The sequence below is a fragment of the Psammomys obesus genome, unplaced genomic scaffold, assembly GCF_907164565.1.
Source record: "Psammomys obesus unplaced genomic scaffold, mPsaObe1.curated_primary_1811, whole genome shotgun sequence".
In the NCBI taxonomy this organism is placed as follows: Eukaryota; Metazoa; Chordata; class Mammalia; order Rodentia; family Muridae; genus Psammomys; species Psammomys obesus.
Window position 1 is genome coordinate 13,015,334 of NW_026585644.1, and position 19,441 is coordinate 13,034,774.

The window sequence follows — 19,441 nt, forward strand, 5'->3', positions numbered from 1 at the left end:
ATCTGCTTCCTGCCTCTAAAGCATGTCTTGGAGAATCTGCTTCCTGCATGATCAGCCTATTAGAGAGGCATTCTGGTTGAGAGAAGTGAAAGGAATGCTGGACGCCTGGAACAGAAGTAGGAGTAGGCAAAAAACAAACAAACAAACAAAACAACACCATTCATCAGAGAAGGTTGGCCTGTGGCGGAACCAATAGTGGTGAGAACTGGAATGCAGAGGAGGCCTCTAGCAGACACCATTCATGCGTCTGTCACGGGGAGGATGTAGACAGCAGCTTCATGGTATGTGTACCCTAAACCATCTCATGTGTATGTTAGCCCTGAACTTGCTCTAATAAGGGTGTTTCCAAAGGCAGCATATTTACAAGAGAGCAGAGATGCCGGAGCCCAAAGCGCCATCCAGAAGTGGTGAATGGTGCTCAAGGACGGTGGACCAGTGTTGAACAGAGATGTATAGGAGTGAGGGACCCTACATGAAGAAGAAAGGGTGTCTAGGCCCATGAAGCCCTCTGCAGGAGTGGGATGACAGGGCCAGTTTGCTGGGTTGACACTCTGAGTGAGACTAGCAAATACAGAAGGTAGGGAGCAGCCAGCGTGAGCTCAGCAACCTCTGTTGTTCATAGGAAGGGTGTGAATCCAGAAAAGAGAGAGCTTCACAGACTGAAGCTCTTTTAATATTTGCCTTGCAGGTAGAAGAACATGGTTCTATCTGTTCATCTCATGTGCTGACCAGGAAGAAGCTGGTGCTGGTTCTCAACCCTCCTCTGACTTTTAGTGTATACCAGTATGATCCATATCAGGCTCAAACTACTAGTCCTTCATAATAGTTCTTTTATATTTTAACAAAGTATGAAGGATACAGGCTATTTTCTTCGCCTGCATGGAAAGAGTGAAGTGTTCTGAGTAATATGCTTGAAATACACTCTGATTTCTCTGAAGGGAAATAATCTTTTTGAATGTGAAAAGACAATTTGTCCCTAGACGAAACTCTCCAGTTTGGGTGGATAACTTCTTGCTTTGAAGCCACACAAGGAGAAAGGAATCTTATTAAAATATAAAGATGTGAAAAGTCAGAACAGAATACTGTTTTCAGATTGCCACCATTTCTTTTTCTCTTTCTCAGTGGTGTGGCTGTCAGATGGAGCTCGGGAGCCACAGATGAAACATTTCTGTTCCTTCTGACAACATAATTAAAATTAAAAATAAAGAATCAGAGCTGATTTGAATTGAAAAACAATCCGTTCCTATTATATTTAATCTTTCAATCTGGCTAAAAATAAAAAAAGCAGAGGAAATAACAGGACATCACATTTTCCATCGATAGGTTCTTAAATACAATAGCAAAGTAAAATATGAACTAGACATTTCATAAATGTATATATTTGAAAAAATTCTCAAATTCATATTGAACTAATTTTCTCTCATTTAAGAGGTGGATACTCCAAGTGTTCTTTTTGGATTAGAATCATTTTCCTCAGACAATGAAAGGGCTATCTGGCAAGAGATCAGTGACCTAGTTGGGTCTTGGCTTATCTGCCAGTATCATCCTCTTCCTCTCAGCTTTTATAGTTTTATTTGGTTGGAAAGCTTCCCTGATGAACATCTTTATGCTATTCTTGTAAACCTAGAAGAAGCACTTTTGTTCAGTCTCCTGTCCTGTAGTCTAAGGAGGTCTTAGTCACCTAAAAGGAATGGTGCTTAGGCTGGGCATTCAAAGGAGCTAGGAGCCAAGCCTGCCTTTAGGCTTGCTTAATGGATGTGTTCAGTTGTGGCTCTTCTTAAATTCCCAAGGAGCTCCACAATATTTTCAGAGCACCACTAATGGACTGCTCAGTTGCTCTTAGCAACTCTGGGAAGACACAGATTTCCAGAGAGCCTCCAGGAAGTAGCTGCTTGTTGCCATCCCCTGCAAACAGAAAACATGAACAGAAGCATTGGCCTTGGGTGGCTACTCAGCGAACACTGTTTAACTGTTTAACTATTTCTTTACTGTGGTTTTCAGGCCCAGGCATGGTCAAGGCTAGGTGTGGAGTCACAGACGTTAGGAAAGAGAGTCATGGGAGGCTAAAAGGTTGAAGAGAATTCAAGGAGACTTTATCCAGTCCAGATCAAGGCTGCTAGATAGGCAGCCACTGGCAAGCATTCAGATACATGTCAATATCTAGCTGCACAGAGCCAGGTGACCCATAGGTCATACAGTGGCAGGCCTATGGGCCTACCAACAAACATACGTAGGCAGGCTGGCAAAGACAATGACTCTGCCTCTGATGGCAAGACCATATTCATGGAGAATCACACAAGAGTGGCACTCAACCAAAAGCAGTTCTAGAATAGAACTGTTTATTTTGGGGTTCTCCAGATAGCAGGTACCAGCCATTTTGTGCTGACTCATGCATTTCTCCATCCCACCACACCCTGCCCATGTCCATCGTCAGCCATGGTTTTGCTGACTTATTCCAGATATTCATGTAGGTACCTAGTTTAACTGTAAACTGGCCCTTAGGGTCTTCTGTTTATAACACAGGGCACTTGTGTTTAGTCTCGCCTGTCATCACTTTGTTCACTGGGCTCTGGCCACATTTGATTCTTGTTCTTCAAGTCCATACATTCTTTCTGCCATGGTGCTTGGTACAAGCTGATCTCCACCTCAGTCTCTCTCCTTTCTCTTGAAGATCCTTCTTTCACATTCCCATTTAAACTGCAACCCCTCAGAGAGACTGTCTAAATGCTAACAACTTCCCACTGCCATGGCCTTCTGCCACTCTCCACACTTACCTTATTATATATATATTTGTGAAATTGTCTGTGTGTGTGTGTGTGTGAGTGAGTGTGTGTTGCACCCTACCACTTAGCTTCATCCTCAACACAGGCCTAAGTAAGGCCCTTGTTAAGCTGAAATTCTAATTTTGGAGATGGTATTTGGACTCCTGCATAATCTGGGCTCAAGTACGGATGAAGATTTTAAGAAGCGGGTCTGAGGATGGCGCTAAGTGGTAGGGTGCTTGTCAGTCTGAAATATGTTGAGGTTTTTTTTTTTTTTTTTTTCTTGTCCTCAGCTCTAAACTCCCTAAGATTTCTGAAAATGTCCAGACAAAAAGGCAAGTGCTCTTATTTTTCTCACCCACCCTGACTCTGGTGGCCTAACCGTGAACATTTCATTCTTGCCAGAACGTGAGAACAGTAAGCCTGGCCAGGGGCTGAGGAGGCAATGTTAGGGAGTGTCACTTTCTAAGAATACAGTGAGAACTGCTTCTCTGTCTAGGGGCCCTGGGCTCAGTAAAGTCACCCATCCTGCGCGGCCTAGAGCTGAGCGAAAATTCCTTCATGTATCTTCCTTGGGTCTGTAGAGAATTCATTTTCTTCTACAAGTGCTCCCCAGACTTAGAACAGTGCAAAGCACCCAAGCCATACCTTTTACTAGAACCCAATTAGAATACAATGGACTTCCCAGAGATCCAAACAAGGTGCTCTAAATAAACAATACATGGAAAAGCTCTGGCCCTATCATCAGGCTCACATCCAACTTCCTTCCTGCACATCCTCTCCCTTTAAGGGGTGGACGTGATGGCCTCAGGGATATCATCAGGTATGACAATCAGTTGACCTCTGCAGCTGGCCTACGGGGAGGAAGCCCATGGAAAAGCTTTTAAAACTGGGTCTTTACAGGGAGAAAAGAACAAAAATAGCGTCCTATTAGATGGGAATCTATGGTTTTTCGATAATGCGGGATCTGAGTGGTATGAGCTTCTTGTACAATCTGATCAGAATGCCTTCCTATGTGCTAAGGCAGAGTGATCTGGCCTCAGTGTATCATGCTGAGGCCTTAAGGAGTCTTTTATCTTCACCGAAGGAGTCAGTTACGTTCATTCTCTGGTAGTGACTAGGATAATCAAATAGACCAGTAGGTTTTATAGTAATTCCCTTCAAAGACTGAACACAAATCACTTTCCTGTCTAATTTCAAAGGTAACAGGAACAGAAATTGGGCAGATGTCCACATTTTCTGAGTAGTCAGGGTTTCCCAGACTTTGAGTCCCGTTGCCTCCTGTTGGTTCAGGGATTAACCCTCTCTCCTTTACTTTTGGTAGCGTAGTCCCAGGTATATAAAAAACATTTTATATGACTGATTCAGTAACACCACAGTAAGTAGAAAAGAAGCCAAATTAATTCCAGGTAGCTGAGGATGGGGAATCTCTGAGCTCCATTTAGTTCACAAGTAGGCGATGCTGTAAGTTGCATGCTATGTCCCACAGAGATTCCCAGGAACAGGATGGCAGGTACCCCAGCTGCATTCACCTTGGGCCCCCAAGTTACTGAGCAACAGAAACCACTAAGCAGAAGGTAGTAGTCCCGGGATAGACTATGGCTTCAAAAATCAACCCACTATGCGGAATGTTAACAGTTCCTTTATTTCTAATTTCAAAGGTTATTTGTTCATCTTAAAATTATGTAAATATGCAGGCCCGTGCATATGAATCCAGGTGCCTGTGGAGGCCAGAGGCATTGGCTTCAGCTGAAGCTGGAGTCACAGATGGAGGAGGAGTCACTACCTGATGCAAATGCTAGGAATGCAACCCCAGTCCTCATCCGGCACCTAGTTGCTTCACTTTTTTTTTCTTATTTTTTAAATTATTTTTATTAATTACAGTTTATTCACTTTGTATCCCCCCTGTACCTCCTCCCTTCCTCCCCTCCCAATCCTACCCTCCTTCTTCCCTATCTGTGTCCCTCCCCCAGTCCACTGATAGGGGAGGTCCTCCTCCCCTTCCATCTGACCTATTCTATGAGGTCTCATCAGGAGTGGTTGCATTGTCTTCTTCTGTGGCCTGGTAAGGCTGCTCCCCCCTCGGGGGGAGGTGATCAAAGAGCAGGCCAATCAGTTCATGTCAGTTCATGTCCCCATTACTATGGAGGCCACTTAGATACTGAACTGCCATAGGCTACCTCTGTGCAGGGGTTCCAGGCCATCTCTATGAGTAGTCCTTGGCTGGAGTATCAGTTTCAGAAAAGACTCCTGTGCCCAGAGTTTTTGGATTTGTTGCTGTTCTTGTGGAGCTCCTGTCCTCTTCAGGTCCTACTATCTCCCACTTCTTTCATAAGATTTCCTGTACTCTGCCCAAAGTTTGGCTATGAGTCTCAGCATCTGCCTCGATACCCTGCAGGGTAGAGCCTTTCAGAGGCCCTCTGTGATAGGCTCCTATGTTTGTAGCTGCTTTATTTGTAATAACCAGAAGCTGGAAACAGCCCAGATGCCCCTCAGTTGTTGAGGAATGGATACAGAAATTGTGGTACATCTACACAATGGAATATTACTCAGTGATAAAAAAACAAGGAAATCATGAAATTTGCAGGTAAATGGTGGGAACTAGAAAAGATCATCCTGAGTGAAGTATCCCAGAAGCAGAAAGACACACATGGTATATACTCACTCATAAGTGGATACTAGACATATAATATAGGATAAACATACCAAAATCTGTACATCTAAAGAAGCTAATCAGGAAGGAGGACTCTGGCTAAGATGCTCAATCCCCATTCAGAAAGGCAAAGAGGATGGACATCGGAGGAGGAGAAAACAGGGAACAGGACAGGAGCCTACCACAGAGGGCCTCTGAAAGGCTCTGTAAGCAAACACCAACAATATTTGAGATCCATCAAATTAGATGAAGGAAGCAAACAAAGATCAACACAAATGAATGAACTTGAGTCATTCTTTGTTAACTGTTAAATCTCCACATATGCTAATTGGGAGTCTGAATTTTTTTTACCATTAATAGACAGGCTAATTGAGAAGCCTGAATGGAAGGAAGCAGGAGTTTACTGGAGCAAAGACTTAATGTTATCTTTTGGACATATACCTAGGAGTGGTATAGCTGGCTCTTGAGGTAGCACTATTCCTAGTTTTCTGAGGAAGCATCAGATTGATATCCAGAGTGGTTATACAATTTACATTCCCAGTGGCAATGGAGAAGGGTTCCCTTTCTCCACATCCCCTCAAGCATGTGTTGTCACTTGAATTTTTTATCTTAGCCATTCCAGTGGGTGTGAGGTGAAATCTCAGGGTTGTTTTGATTTGCATTTCCTGAATGACTAAGGATGTTGAGTATTTCTTTAAGTGTTTCTCAGCCATTCGATATTCCACTGTTGACAATTCTCTGTTTAGCTCTGTACCCCATTTTTTAATTGGATTACTTGGCTTGTTGGTGTTTAACTTCTTGAGTTCTTTATATATTTTGGATATTAGCCCTCTGTCAGATGTAGGGTTGCTTCTTTGATCACCTCTCCTGGAGGGTGCAGCCTTGCCAGGCCACAGAGGAAGATGATGCAGCCAGTCCTGATGAGACCTGATAAGCTAGGGTCAGGTAGAAGGGGAAGAGGTCCTCCCCTATCAGGGGACTAGGGAAAGGGCATGAGGGGGAGAAGAGGGAGAGTGGGTAGAACTGGGAGGAGACAAGGGAGGGGGTGTAGCAGGGATACAAAGTGAATAAATTGTAATAAATAAATAATAAATAAAATATAAAAAATATCTAAAGTTAGCACATAAAGTTGAATGTGTAGACAAGAGTCCAGTGTACTATTTTGTGGAGAGCTATTTATATAAATAATCTTTTCTTCTTTAAAAAATATACATTTGAATAGAATAATACAGTATTGTTTCTACTTCAGTTCAAGGACTATAGCCTAGGGAACAGTTCTAGGATGTCCCAAGTGTTTTCTTGATTATAATTCAAAATATAGATGTGGTAATTTTACAAAAATAAAATGGCCTCTGGATGGAAGGACCTTGAATAACTCAAAGCTTGAAAACAACAAAAGAAAAGGAATTATTCTTTCTGTCAGCAAGTCTTGCTTTATGACTGTAATAAACACAAGTATTATACTCTTAGATCAATGGAACAGAATGTAGAAACAGGCACCGACACTGACTAATATGGCCCAGTAACTCCTAGGGGCAAAGAAAACTTGATGGAAGAAGGATGGCTTTTTTTTGAGCAGTGAGTCATCCCTAGGCAAAAACATAAACTGAAACCCCAATGCCACGCTATACAAATGCAGTGAGTTGTAGGCTTAGATTGAAACTGTGAAACAAACTTCTGCAGAACCCCTTGAGTCTTAGGAAGATCCACAAAAGCAAAACGTAGGAGAAGAGACCTGATCAAAACTGGTAGCTTTGAGAACCTCCCAAGGAGGTGAAGAGGCAGAGATGTGGACAACAGGACTTCTGATCACAAATTCAGCAAAGCTCCTCTGCCTAGCATGCATGAAGAGCTCATATACCTCAACAAACAAACAAACAAACAAACAAACAAACAAACCACCAATGTGAGACACTGGAGAGATGCTCAGAAGGTAAGTGTGCTTGCTGAGCAATTGCTTAGGACCACAGGGACCTGAGTCCAGATCTTAGCATCCATATAAGATGGTGGTGATGGCTGTGTGCCCGTGTAACTCCAGTGTGCTCAGGCTCCCTCCTTTCCTTCCATTCTCCATCCTTTCTTCCTCCCTCCCTGCCTCTCTCTTTTTCTCCCTCTCCTTTTCTCTCCTTCCCCCATGCCCCAATAGACATGAGGATTGCTGGGGTTTTCTGGCCCCAACCTAGCTCCAGTTTCAGTGAGAAACCCTGTATCAAGGAATAAGGCATACAGTGATAGCGAAAGCCTCTGCCAGCCTCCTTGGCTTCAGTGCATGAATGGATATGTGTACCTGCATACATACATGTACACACATATACACCAGAAACATAATTAGAGCTGAGGGTATAACTCAGTAGGACAGTATTTTTTGCCTATTGGGTGGCTTTGGTCCTTAGTACTGTAGCAATAGTGAAAGGAGGGAAAAAAAGAAGGGGGGGGGGAGGAAGGAAGCCAGGAAGCCCAACAAAAAAACAAAACCAATTGAGAAAATGGCAAATTACACAACAAATATTTCACTGAAGAAGATGTACTGATGGCAAATAAGCACATTATAGCTGTTAAATAAATGAAAGTAAAAATCACAATAAGATATTACCATACATCTGTCAAAACATAGTGATGACCCAGATGTTAATTGAGGATGTAGAAAAACTGGATCCCAATCACATTGCTGACGAGAACATAAAAGTGTTTACAGGTACTCTGGGGAAAGTGTTTTTTTTTTTTTTTTAAACAAAATTGTGGTTATATCTACCACAGAGAAATTTCTATTTATGTTCACATAAAAACCTTTATATAAATACCCACAGCATTTGTATTTATTAAAAAAAAACTGAGAAGAATTTAGATGTTCTTCAGTGGGTAAATGGTTAAAGTAGCAAATATCCATACCATAAAATAGAACTCAGCAATAGAAAGGAGCAAACCATGGAGAGCCAGTGATATGAACAGTTTGAATGGATCACAAAGGGGTTTTACTGATTAAGAAAGGTCATGTACCATATATTTCCGCTTATATCATATTTTAATGCCATACTTGCACAGATGGAGAACAGATCTGTGAGTGCTGGAAGCTCCAGAGTCAGGGAAGAAAATGTGCATAAGAAAGGAGTTGTATTAGGGATTATCTAGGAGATGAAACTTCAGCATCCTGACTGTGGGCACAAGATCTCTCTGTGTTAAAAACCACACAGAAATAAATAGATACATATACCACTACATGTAAAAAGCTGAAGGGGTGGCTCAGTCAGTCCCATGAGCATGAGGATCTATATTTGGAACTCAGCACTTTCTAAAAAGCTAAGTATGGCAGCACATGCCTGTAAACCCAGGACTGGGGAAAGAAGGAAGAAACAGGAGCATCCTGGGGCTTACAGCCAGTGTAGCCAGTGAAAAACTTACAGGTCATTGAGAGGCCCTGCTTAAAATCAGCACAAGATGGAGGGCAGTTAGGAAGACATTTGACATTGACTTCTAGCCTTCACATGTAGGAGACACACCTGCACACAGGTAAACAAAAAAGCCCCCCCCCCAAGTCTAAATAAAGGAGTAGATTACGTCAACTATAATTCCCTGGTTCGACATTGTGCCAAAGTACCCAAGATGCTGCCATTAGGGAAAGCTGGCGAAGGCTGTACAGGGTTTCCCTGAGCTATTTCGCATAGTTGCGCATGAACTCGAAATGATGCTGAAGTAGCAGATAGGCAATCTCTGACTACCCCATCACATCTCCTAGGGAGGCAGATTATTTCATCAGTTTCTGGATGGAAAAGCAAGTCAAAGGCAACACAGTCAGCTACCTGCTCTTAGGTGCTTTCTCCGTGAGACATGAAAATTTATGTTGAGTTTTATTTCAGAAGACAAGAGCCAGAGGGATGGGCCTATAATGAAAAATAATTGTCATGCTGAAAATTGCCTCTCTTCAGGTTTCTCAGCTATAAAATAGAAAGAATATTTCAATGGGCTCATGTCACACTGAATGGATTTCTTTATTTTAACCTGACCCCTCGAATCACAGGCTATTTAAAACCTTGCTCTTTCTCTCAAGCACTCACTCTCTACATGAATTATTCTATGGATCTAGTAGTTTTGTGATTGCTACCAGGCACAGAGCACATACTGATAGAGCATGAATTCTGCAGCTAACAACATGATATAATGTCCCTCTCTACAAAGTTTCTGAATGGCAGCTGGAATAAGAAATCGTCTATCCTCAACTCCATTCACAGATGATTATGAATAAAAACCATTAATTTATTCCTTTGAGATACTGTGTGAAGAAATTTAATGCTATAAAATATGTTTTTTTTTTTTTTTGTATTACAGATGGGCTGAATTTTCCTTTTTATTCATATAAAAGGTCAAGTCTTTATGTCTTTTTATTTTCTGAAGTTGGCATCTAGGATCAATAGCTATCTGGGAGTTTGGACTCAGTTGAGAAAGACTTTTTTGTTTGTTTGGTTTTGTTTTGGTTTGGTTTTTGTTCTTTTTTCTTTTTTATTTTTTTGAGACAGAGTTTCTCTATGTAGCCTTGGCTGTCCTGGGCTCAATTTGTAGACCAGGCTGGCCTCAAACTTACAAAGATCCACCTGCCTCTGCCTCCCCAATGGCTGGGAATACAGGAGTGGGCCATCTCACACATCGATAAAGACTTTGAAAAGAAGGTCAGCTGTAGGGACCTTTTGATGACGTGTGAATTCATTAAGATTTCTCTTCCAGGGATTTTTTTTTTTTTTGACAAGTTGCAACCTGAATTTTTTTACTGGTGCTGTGGAGATTTAGCATCTTTTTATAACCTGATGTGTGATTAGATGTGAGCTTTTTCAGAGAAAGATCCCAGGACTCACAGACATTCAGTTATCATTCTTGTGACATTGTAAGTGCAAATGTGAACTTTCAGCCACCAATGCCTCCCAGGAAGTGTCTGGAAACATAAGTAGCTAAAGCTTTCAGGTCTGACTGTAGACTCGGTGAGACCTTTCTTGAGCTCAGGTTGCCAGTTGCCAGGTTATCACATTAGCAACAGGCTGTTACAGAGTCAGGGAGTAGAGATGTTTGTTACTGAATAATGCATTCCTCAAAAATGACACAGGAGATGAAGACCAAAATGCTATTAAAATGAATTTGGGAAGTGGAATAGTAACATGAAGCCAGTATGCATTAAATTATAGAAAGTAAAGGACCACTGTGGTGGTAACTGTCACCTAGCTTTTCTAGTCGGTGGTTTTGCATGTTGTTACCACGTGTGATGCTTTCAGATACTCTTGAACTCCTTTTGGAGTCTGAGAGGGTGACAGTGCGCAGTGGTATCCACATTTAGCTATCATGGGTGACAAAAGAAAGCAAGCTTTCCACTCGCATATAATTTCCTAAGCATGGGGGAGGCAAGACCTTTAGTGACTCCTTCCCTTCCCTTTTCTTCTTCAGTCAAAATCCTGATAGTGCGTGGATAGGCTCTTGTATTTATATAAATGCCCATAATCAAACCAGCAACCACAAAATGCCCACGCTGAAGATGTGTGGCCAATCTACTGGCCAACCAGAAAATGCCCACGCTAAGACAGCTCCGTCATCTTTGTCAGGAGTTTGAGCTAAGGCAAAGTGGGAGACTTGGTTTTAATTAAGGTAAGCTAGCATTAGGAATTCAAGACCTCCAGTTAGGCTTTTTCTGATTGGTGTAATTGAATATTGAATATTTTCCTCCCGGATTGCGGAAGGATCTCCCAGGAACCACAGATTGGCTTGGACTTTTTCTTTTGCAAGGGCCGGAGGTAAGTGGTAGCATCCTTAGCGGCTTCTGCTGGTTTGGGGTCCTGGATTGGATGCTGATGAGAACATCCCTGGCAGTTATGGCGGAACTCCTTCTGTCTCTCTTTCTCTCTCTTTTATGATCTGAGACTGGTTCCAAGCTTCCTTATCCTGGTATGTAGACTGCACTGAGGGCCCCAGATGGCTCGTGTCTTTGTTCCCACGAGCCTGTGGCTCGCTTTCCAAGGCAGGGAATTTCCAGCAGAGAAGAAATGAGCCCTTTGCATCTGGAGCTGTTCTTCCGTCTTCCATTACCACACACGCAATGAGGAAATTACCTCAGGGTTTGGGAATGGCCAAAGTAAGTGGCAGGATTCTCAAAGTTCGTTGCCATCAACAAATTCAGCATGAAACTTTGCAGGAAAGGCTTGAAGAAATTTAATTAGAACAGTCTCTAAAGGCAGGGCTTTGCCGAAAAGTCAGGATCAAAAGAGTATAAATTGTTGGAAACGTCTTCTCTGTTATTATTCTCAGCTTATTAAATACAGCAGAGGCACAAAGAATCTGCCTCTTAGTTTAGACCTGATGTTTTCTTAGAAGAGAGACTTTTGCTGGAGAATTCTTTACTGGACTCATCACTAGGAACAGTGGCACCTACAATGTCTAGTTGTCTTAAAACATTAAATATATTTTATTTGCAAATTAAGAAATTGAACACCACTCCCCCTCCTCAGAGCCCAGTGATCTTCAAGGAAGAAGGGGTGGAAAGGTTTTTAGACCCAGAGGCTGTGAACAACTACAAGGAAACAGTTATTTCTGGGCACAGAGGCAGTTTCACATATGAACTCCCAGTAGTTGTGACACTATGCATATGGCCTGTGCCAGAGGAAATCCCAGCATGGAGAAGGGAGGTGGCGATGAAGTCCCGCCTCTAACTGAGGAGATATTAGCATTTGATGGCTTTCAGGAGAGTGAGAGTCAGTTTTCTTTAATGGTGTGACCCCCTGGAAGATTGACCACAGCCAAGAGTATCTGAACAATACAAACTGAACTTGATGGGTTTAAAAATAAAAATCAAGGAGAACATGAGGTCAGGTGGGTAGGGAGCTGGGGCAGATCATGGGGGAGCTGGAGCAGAGGAGATGAATATGATCAAAATGTATTATATAAAATTCTCAAATAATAAAATTTATTTTTTAAAGAATCTGAAACTGTTTGCTGCGATTTTGGCACCTGGCTTTACTTACATGCTGATGAGAACATTGCAGTAAAGGGTGATTGAAGTAGTCACGTGTGGCTATCAAGGAGACACGTGCATGCTTCTCTAGTTGCTTGACACAACCGAACAACAGAATAGCCAGGAAAATATAGCTGTAGCACAGAAAAACAAGAAAGCCTGCTTAAAATAAATTTCTATTAAATATTTTAGGACAATTCAATGCAACCAGAAAATGGATTTTGACAGCTAAAGATTACCAAGGTGCAAAGGATCAGTTGAAATTGTATCCTTCCATTAGTAAAAGATTAAATTCAGTTATGCTAGATTAAAAAAAAAAAAAGGTTAAAGTCAGTTACAGAGTCAGTTATGGACATCGCCATGCATGATTTATAAGCTTTCAAATCTGTCTAGTGGCTTTTATTAAAAAAAAAAAAAAAAAGGAAGGAATTGGAATGGAAAAGGGTGGTAGGTACACTGGAGTGGCTTGTTTAGCCATTTTATTTAGGTTCTAGTATCTATCACTCTTCTCTACTCCAATCCCTTCCAATGCCTCAACACTAGGTAGGCAAGAAAGAAGGTTGGAGGGGAAAGAGGATGCAGGCCTGCTGGTCAGGGTCATCGGTTTCCTAGGGGCAAGTCCAGTCTTCTTCCTCAGAATATCCAGCAATCCAGCAAAGCAGCAACAGCAAAGGCAGCAGCAGGATCCAACAGCAGCTGGAACTAGGAGCAGCGGGATGTGGGAACAGCAGTTGGGGCTGCAGCAGCCTCGTAGGCCCTCTCAGGGCTCTCCTATTTATACCTTCTCAAGGGTTCCCAGGATCAAACTAACTGCAGCTGGCAAAAATCACACCCCTGCCAGAGCACAAGACACATGATAGTCTGCTGCTGTGGACAAGCTGAAGCGGCCCCACACCCAAAGCTGGGATTAAAACAAAAACATATTCACATAACATAACCGAGCTTTTAAAAGCAACCAAAGTTCTCACTACAGGGCACAGTTCCTTAAAAGAATTAAGAAAGTATTTGTTTGCTATTAATGTATGCATTTTGAAATCACTGATTTCAATATAAAATACACATTTGTTTGCTCTGGTAAGATTAGCCTATTTTTTAAAAAATTGAAAACAGATTCTTTTTTCATACAATATATCCTGACTATAGTTTCTCCTCTCAGTTTCTCTCCACCTCCTCTCTCCTTTGGACTCAGTATCTTTCAGTCTCTCATTGAAAAGAGCAGGCTTCTAAGAGATAACAACCAAACATGACAAAAATAAAATATAATAAAATGAAGCAAAAACTATCATATTGAAGTTGGACATGGCAGCCAAACAGGAGGGGAACAGTCCCAGGACCAAGCGATAGAGTCTGAGACCCACATGTTTCATAGTCAGGAGTCCCATCAAAATACTAAGCTAAAAGCTATAATATCTACACAGAGGACATGGTGTAGAGCCATGGAGGCCCTGTGCTTGCTGCTTCAGTCTCTGAGTTCAGGGGGCCTTGTTCTCCTGGTGTCCTCCAACCTCTGTGACTCTTACAATCTTTCTACCTCCTCTTCTTTAGGCTTCCTTGAGCTCTGAGAGGAGGGATTTGAGAGTCTCCATTTTAGACTCTCTCTCCACATAATGTCTTGTTTAGCCTACTCTTTTGCTTATTTTGATTTATATTTTTTCTAAAAACTGCATGGTAAATCTATAGTCATTGTAGAGAGAGTAGGAAATTCAAAAGGACAGGCAGAAGGAAGAACACTGCGTATAGTGCCAGTGCCTAGAGAAAAGCAGTGACCGCTTTTATGTTCTCTACGTTTTTCGTTGGATGTAAATACTTTTTAAAAAAATGATGTCACACATCAGTGACTAGAGGCCAGATGTCTTTCTGCATGGGCAGTGCTTTTAAATCAGAGGACTTAGTGAGCACCACCAAGAAGATCTGGAGGCTTCTGCTCGGCAAAGCTGTGGCTCTGTCCTAGGCATTCACAGACTTGGCTGTGTCCTCCAGGAGAGGGGCTTCCCTCCATGCCAAGTCACTGCTGTGAGGGGTGATACGATGGGAATACGCATAAACCTTAGTGGGTCGGGAAAGAGGTAAACTCATGTCTAGCGGCAGTGGCAGGTGCCAGCATTTTATTCCTCTCAATCTATCTGTTGGTGTGTACTTTGTTCTTTATAGCTCCATATTATAAATGTTTCCACTAACTATTTTCTTCAACTTTTTATTCCCTGGAGTATTTTTTTCTTTAATTAAAAAAATTATTCACCTTATACCCCAATTGTAGCCCCCTCCCTCATCTCCTCCGGGTCCCCCCCCATCCCTCTTGCTTAGTCCACTGATAGGGGAGGCCCTCCTCCCCTACCATCTGACCCTAGCCTATCAAGTCTCATCAGGACTGCCTGGGTCTTCTTCCTCGGTGGCCTGGCAAGGTCGCTCCACCAGGGGGAAGTGATCAAAGAGCAGGCAACCAAGTCCATGTCAGAGGCAGCCCCTGAAATTGTGGTACATTTACACGATGGAATACTACTCAGCTATTAAAAACAAGGAAATCAGGAAATTTGCAGGCAAATAGATGGGACTAGAAAAGATCATCTTGAGTGAGGTAACCCAGGACCAGAAAAACAAGCGTGGTATATACTCACTTATAATTGGATATTAGCCATATAATACAGGCTAACCATACTAAAATCCACAGACTTAAAGAGGCTAAATAACGAGGAGGATTCTAGGGAGGATGCTTAATTATCAATCAGGAGGGCAGACAGGATAGACACCGAAGTGCTGGGGTGTGTTAAATAGAGAGGAAATAATGGACTAAAGTGTGTCAGTGCATGTGTGAATATACAGACATAGATAGTATACGTTTTACAGGTACATGTACATATCATATTGATGTTTATTGTCAACTTGAAGCAAATCAGAGTCACCCAGGAAGGGAGAACTTCAGCTGAGGCACTGACTCCATCAGACTGGCGTGAGTCACATCTGTGCTGCTTCTTCTTGATTGCTAATTGATGCAGGAAGGCCGAGGCCACCATGGACAGTGCCACCTCTGGACATGTATAAAATAAATACATATTGAATAAACATTCGCTGAGCACGTGCCAGAGAGAGCATGGCACTGGGCAGCGTTCCTCCAGGATCTCTGCTCGGTTCCTGGCTCCCGGTTTCTGTGTTGAGTTGCTGCTCTGGTTTCGCTGACGATGGACTATAAGCTGGGAGCCAATTAACCCCTCTCCTCTCCAAGTTTTGGTCATGCTGTTTATCGCAGCAACAGAAAGCAAACCAGAACATAGACATACCAGTTTACATGTTTCACAGATAGTGCGTGTGTGTGCATTTGTGTGTATGTCTACACATATAAAGCTTTGCCGTGACTGTCTAACTGCCACGCAGACACTTTGTCGTAAATAGTTTTCATAGTCTATGGGATCGACTATGAGCCTGAGCCCTTGTCGGTATCAACTATTAGACATTTTGATTCTTTGTTAGCTTAAAAGGAAAAAGCCCCGTACTTCTTAATATTTATTTTAACGTTTCAGCTGACTAGCGTACTGCATGGTGGCTTGAATAGGCATGGCCCCCATAGGCTCATATGTTTGAACGCTTGGCATGAGGACATTGGCCTGCTTGGAAGAAGTGTGTCACTGGGGTGAGCTTTGAGATTTCAAATGCTCTCTCTCTCTCTTCCTGGTGCCTGCTGATCCAGATTCAGAATTCTTGGCTTCTTCTCCAGCAATGTGTCTGTCTGCCTGTGTGCTGTGATGGTAATGGACTAAACCTTTGAGACTGTAAACCAGCCCTTTAAATGACGTGGTCATGGTGTCTCTTCACAGCAATAGAAGCCCTAACTAAGACAGAGTGTAAAAAATGTTTTTCATGTGTTTACAGATGCCATTGGTTTTGGCATTCTACCCTTCAAGGAGTATCTGAAAGACTTCTTTGTTTTAGCAATCTCACGCTCTCAGTCCTGCTCACGCATATTTTCTGCCCTTTAATCTAGACAGGGCATTTCCTGCTTTCTGAACCCTCTTCTCATGCTGCTTACTGTGGCTTAAATGTCACCATCCTAAATTCAATTGCCATTTGTTAGAGCAGTCTTTGGAGGAGGTTTTGAAATACCTGAAATTAGGCAAATTTCACATTATGAGATCTAAGTTGCTTACACAACCTGGGTTTATTGCAGGAGTCTAAGAAAACAACTTACTGAGAGCCAGGCCTCTCTCTCTGCACATGAACTTTATCTGTTGCAAGACTCTATAGATTAAGACTAAAGACATTACACAAGATGTTATGGAAACCTTGTAGGTATGCCTAACCTCTACCAGTACCCCAGGGCATCTGTGACTACATCTCAATGAGAAACCACAAACTCACTTAAAATATTAAGTGTTTTGTTGAGATATATTTTGTTTTGATTGTGCCATTCTCAAGTGTGTTGAAGATGGCATCACTGGGCCACGCTCTCAAAAGGTTGTAAATGTCTAGAGAATCTAGAATGGAGCCCTCAGACAGCTAAATACGCTACTTGAACCCAAGCACAGTTTTCTAGCTGGTTCTTCCATGTTGCCTTTTTCTTAGGGCCAGACCATGTGGCTGCCAGTCAAGATATAAATTGGGCAATGTGAAATTATCCTAATGTTATTCTCGACTCATAACTCCTACCTGTCTGCTTTATCCTGTCCAAAATGCAGAAAGATTGGCACGGTGCCTTCCTTTTAACAATACGGCCAAACCAGCCCAGTTTGTAATCATCGTTACATGCAGAGTCTGAATTCTGTGAGGTTATGATGTGCGCTGGGCCTGCAATGGCCTTGGCTCTGCATTGCTGAGATAGACAAATGTCACACAGGACAAGTACCGTGACCTTCTGCGTTCTCTGCTATGAGGAATCCATTCACAGGGCAAATTCCAAACAAAGCCTTCTGCAAATATAGCTTTTCAAGGACTCAGTAAGGGAGGCGGAGCGGCGGCGGGCTGCTGGAGTAAAGGAACTAGTTGGGCACCTTCTGCCGAGAAGTTCTGGGGAAGAAAGCTACTTTGCCATCACAGCTGGTCACATTTCTGTGATGAAAACGAACTCCTGAAATTTTTCTTGTTCTGGGAATTAATACCTCCAAAATATTAATTATAGAGGTACAAAGAAATGAATTTCTGGACACTAAAGCGTCACCACATGATTGACCCACCCCAAAGTGGGACAATGGAGTCAGAAAACCACCCTCAAGTGCACTGGGGTAACTGCATTCCTGTGCTGAGCGCACTGCCAGCTCCCCGGGGGGTATGTGACAGCAGCAATCACCTCACAAACTAGTCCTCTGCCTGCTGGGCACCTGCCTTACCCCTATAAGAGATACACCTTCCAGTCATTTGAGAAGATTTAAAAAAAAATCAATATGTTCTTCGGAAAATATGTTTACAAAAATTGTCACAAAAACACATTGAATGCAAAATGCCCCACCTCAGCCATTAAAAAAAAAAAAAAAAACAAACAAAAAAGGCAAACACTTTTAACTTTATTTATTTAGTTGTTTACTTGGCATCTCAATCATAGTCCATAACCTCCTCTCCTCCTGGCCACCCCCCTATTCAGGAAAGCTCCCCCCACCACTAACCCACCCCAGCAGTTCAAGTCGAATCCAGACTAAGGTCATCCTCTTTCACAGTGGCCTGGCAAGGTAGTCCCACCTGTGGGAAGTGATGGAAAAGCAGTCAACAGAGTCCGTGTCAGAAACAGTCCCCATTGTCTTTACCACGGGACCCACATGAAGACCAAGTTGCACATCGGTTATACATGGCCTAGGTCCAGTCCATGCATGGTCCTTGGTTGGTGCTTCAGTCTCCACAGGCCCTCCTGGGCCCAGGTTCTGTTGATCTTCTTGTGGAGCTTCTGTCCACTCTGGGTCCTTCTATCCTTCCTCCAACTCCTCTACAGGTCTCCCTGCACTCTGCCCAATCTTTGGCTGTGAGTTTCAGCATCTGCTTGCATCATTTGCTGGGTGGAGCCTCCCAGAAGACAGCTGTACTAGGCTCCCATCTGCAAGCCTAGCAGAGTGTGGTTGTTAGTGTCAAGGGCTGGGTCTCTCTGGTGGGGTGGGGCTCAGGTTGGGCCAGGGTTGGGCTGGACATTCCCTCCATCTCTGCTCTGTATTAATCCCTGCACATGTTGTAGGCAGGGTAAATTTTGGGTTGAAGTTTTTGTGGGTGGATTGGTGTTCCATCTCTGTCCACTAGGACTCCTGTCTAGTTAGAGGGCGGCCTCTTTAGTCACCGTGACCCCATAATAGGGGCCTTAGCTAGATTCACCCCCATATCCTCCCTGGAGCCTACCCTGTTGTAGGTTTCCAGCTTGTCAGCTGAAATGGCACCTCCCAGGGTTTCTCTTCTCTCTGCAATCCTTCTGTCCTTCCTCCACCCCTCCCCTGCTCTCCCCATATCTGTTCCCCACCCTTGATTTTCTCTGCACTCCCTCTCCTGTTCTGTTCTATCTCTTTAACTACTTCTGATGCCTGTTTTTACTGGCCTGCTCTGCTGCTGTGTTCACAAGGAATTCCTGCTGGGGTCTGAGGCTGGGGTGCAGATGGGAGCGTGGTCTATGGGGTCCACAGGAATGTGGGCAGTGGGGAAGGGAGCTATAGCTGGTGAGGATGAGGGGTGTGAGGAGCGTGGTTAGGAGGGATGGTCTGTGGGTTCCATAGGAGATGTGGGAAGGAGGTGGGGTGCAGCTGGTGATCTGCTGAAGCAATAGGGGTGAGACTGAACAAGTGCTAGAGTTTAAGTTGATGCCTTTGCTGTTTTTGAGTGTCCTTCACAGGTCAAGTTCATCCATTTACTTTTGACATCAGATACCCTACATTCTGAGAGGATGTGGGCTATCTTTGCCATTGCATGCTAAGGACAGATATGCTTATGGAGGCATTTGCTGTACTACCCAGTTCACCGACTTAGAAAAGCTACTGTTCCCACAAAAAGACAGCTCGTAGGACGCCAAACGCAAATATTTAGTTTTCTTGTAGAGACTTTATCTATCTATCTATCTATCTATCTATCTATCTATCTATCTATCTATCT

The 19,441-nt window shown here is 43.0% G+C and overlaps 1 pseudogene; it reads right to left on the bottom strand.

Moving 5' to 3' along the window:
• Positions 1-19,441, bottom strand: part of LOC129687329 (laminin subunit beta-4-like) — a 119,922-nt pseudogene that overhangs the window by 87,183 nt on the left and 13,298 nt on the right.